Source organism: Populus euphratica, unplaced genomic scaffold (assembly GCF_000495115.2).
Source record: "Populus euphratica unplaced genomic scaffold, PopEup_1.0 scaffold40.1, whole genome shotgun sequence".
Taxonomy (NCBI): Eukaryota; Viridiplantae; Streptophyta; class Magnoliopsida; order Malpighiales; family Salicaceae; genus Populus; species Populus euphratica.
Window position 1 is genome coordinate 625,177 of NW_011499912.1, and position 3,741 is coordinate 628,917.

The following is a 3,741-nucleotide window of genomic DNA, read 5'->3' on the forward strand; positions in this document are numbered from 1 at the left end:
AAATTATTTTTATCAATTTTTTTATTTAATATTAAGATAATTGAGAATTACAATTATAAACTAGGCTAAATGATGTGGGGTAAGCATTATAGCTTTCCTCGTAAAATATTATAAATTGCTATAATGTTTTTCTACATGTTTTTTTTTATTGTAATTTTTTTTATAATTATCTCTATTAATTTTATTTTTTTTACATTTATTTATAATTATAATATCATTAAATATATTTATTTCATAAACCCGTAGCAGTAGCATACCACCCTGTTGTTTGAGAGGTGATCATTTTTTTCTAATCTCTATTTTTAATTACAATTAGAGTCTAATTCCATCAAATAAGTTTTCAATTCATGCCCAAACATTCTGAAAAACTCCATAACTACAACATAATGTAAATTGAAAGGAATGTGAATAAAACAAAATAATTTTAAAGATGAAAATATAAAAAATAAGAGTTTGTTTATAAAAACAAATGAGCTTTCGAGGATATGAACGGTGGAATCAACAATATATCGTGTCGAACGCTGCTGTGATTTGGGCCACAGTGAATTTTTCATCTCTATTAGCTATCTCTGCAGTATAATATAACTGGCTAGTTTATATACTCTAGTAAATAGAATTTAAAGCTAATTCTCATCGTAAAATAACAAGGTATTGGTGCTGTGGAGGCATTTTCTAGTATTAGAAAGAAATTTATTTGAGAATTGGAACCGTGGTGATTAATAAAATAAATTAAAAATATATATGAATTGATAATTAAATAGTAAACAAATGATTAATGGTGAAAAGCTAATTTTCCTCGTAAAATATAAAAGAAAAATGCACATGTAGATATTTAACCTAAAAAAATAGATATTCATAAGAAATGCAATTATTTAAATTTTATAGAAAGTGTATTCTTTAGTCCAAGTTATTTTTTATTGTTTATGTATTTTTTCTCGCAAAAATAAATCTTTTATTACTAGCAATATCGTTTATTGAATGAAAAATAAAAGTGGTTAAAAAATTCAAAAAATTCGACTTGTTTGAATAAATATGAAAATATAACTCTTTAATCAAAACTTCATTTTCTTGTCCATATGTTTTGTTTCTACAAAAACATGACTTTTTACAAGAAATATTATTTTCTAAATAAAACATGTCATATATTTAAAAGCAAGTTTTATTAAAAACAAATCATGATTTTATAATTTCAACAAGAATAATAAAAATTATATTAAAAGTTTATGAAAAAATAAAAATAAATATTTTATTTGCATTTAATATTCACGATCATTTTTTATTAACATTATGCATATTAGATTAGTGAATGGTTATTTAAAATATAAATGTTATTATTAGCACAAAAAGATTTAATATTATTTGAAAAATATGGTATAATCCAATAATTATTGAAATATCATTTGAGTAAATTTATTTAAAAAGAGTCTTATTACAAAATAAAAATAACCAGGTAAAAGAAATAAATATTTGCTTTAGAAAAGACGCTAGACATGCTTCGGTTATAAAGGGAGGCTCCCATGTCTAGTACAAAATTAAAAAGCCAAAGCAAGTCCAAGCAAATATACAAAAGACAAAAATTGAGGGACCAAGTTGAAGTTCTTCATGCTTTTGAGTAGTGTAAATGGGAAAAGGCTCTTTTTAATGATAATTTATGTCCTTGTCCTCTCATTTTTTTGTTCAAAAATAACCTAAAATTCAATTTCACAAAATTAATATTTAATTTAATACCAGGATATTCAATAATGTATATGGTATGTGAGGTCATGCTATAGTAAATAGATTATAACACATAAAACTATGTAAATATAATTTTTAATGATAAAATTAAAAAAAATAGAATACAGATATAAAAATTCAGAAATTTAAAGAAATTTCCTTTTTTTCTTTTTCATTTTTAATTATGGATATTTGGTTTAGTTTATATGAAACTCGATTAATTTTTCAAGTTTATAAAATTAACAACTATCTCTAATGATCTAATATTCATAATATTTAAAATAGTGATTTCTGAAAAAAAAAAACAAAAACTCAACCTCTCATATTTTTCTGATAGAAACCTTAATAGTCATAGCAGTGGCATTTTTAGGCAAAAAGAAACCAGGAGCCTTGGCATCTGGCCATAGCCTGCACATCCCAGACGAAGCTAACTCGGCTCGACTCTGTAAACTGTCATTGGAAAACCACCCAAGACAGCTATGAACTCACTGCATGTTTAAGGTGAGAGCTGTGTCCTTCCCATGCAACTGCATGTTGCACCACCGATCATGGGCCAAAAAAAACCTGCCTCTACTCCGCTTGGCCATCCATGCGCCGGCCATATGACACGGCCACCATTCTCTCCGGCAAGACAAAAATCCTGGCAACATTTACATGTCGTAAAAGCTGGCTCATCTGCTAAACAAATAGGTGGCTAGCAGGCTCTATATACTAAAAGTCAGAAGCCACATGTCAAGCATTTTGGAAACAAAAGGCCACAAAGTGCCCTCTGAGCCCATTCCTTTTAAAATCATCTGAGAACGGAATCCATGCACCATAATTATGAGATGCAGACAGCAACATGAGCACCTGTAAAAGTGAATTAATTTTTCACCACAATCTCAGAACCAACAAATGGAGGTATGCTCTAACCTTGAAGTCTAAGTCCTCCCTGAAATATGATCTTGCAGAGAAAATGAAGAGCTGCAGCAACCAAGAAAAATTGACAATAAATAACAGGAAAATGACAAAAAAACGAATGCATAAATCTGTCAACAGACCAACAAGCAACTGTGGGTGAAGTAAAAAGGAAGAAACAGTGAAGAACCCGGGAACCAACGCACAGTAAAAAGCAAGCAAAATATTCTAGCCAGTTGCTCCACAATCTACCTCTGGACGACCGTATCACAAAACTGCACCAGAGAAATTGAACAAAAAATCACGCAAGTCATATAAACCGAGACAACGAGGATCATCAACCAAATGATGGCATTAGAAAGCAATAAAGGAAAGTTTGCAGTAAGGAAAAAATCATCTAAAAACATGGCAGGGAAGTGTTCGGAAAGAAGAGAGAGCAGACCTCAAAGGCATAGCCATGTAAAAAACCGTTGAAAAGCTGCAGAATACAATTCACGTACTCCCTCCAAAACAAAAATAAGCACCCAATAGCATGCCTGGCCGAAGGAACAGTTACATGCTATAATTAAAAAATCTATATCGAAACAGGAAAGCAAATGACAGTACAAGGAAAAAAATTTCAAAATGAGTAAAAAAAAAAGTCACAACTAAACCAAAATAGTTGGCAGAACCAAGAAACCCGTCAGAACTCGCCATCTATCGCCAAAAAACCAGCAGCAAATAGTCCAGCCAGAACTAAATGTCCAGTCCCATCAAATTCTGCACCCACTCTCCCAATTGAAGAGAGAGAGAAACGACACAGACAGATTATTAAAACATTCAAGGCACCATCATGAGGACAACATGCCATGCTCAAGCTACAGCTGCTCCAAATCGCTTATGCAAGCCAAATGCTCTCTAAGCCCAAAGCAAAAGTAGGGTAGCTTTCAAAAGCCATAAAAACCAATCGTGCAAGCTAATTGCCTCGTGTCCTGTTTCTTACACTCTTTGCAAGCCAATGACCTAAAAAAGCTTAAAGAAAAAGCAGAGCATCTTTAAGCTTAAAGAAAAAGCAGAGTAATAATCAAAAGAGATGAAAAGCGAGCCGCAGTGCCGACATGGTAGAAATCCCATATATTTTAGAGTTTG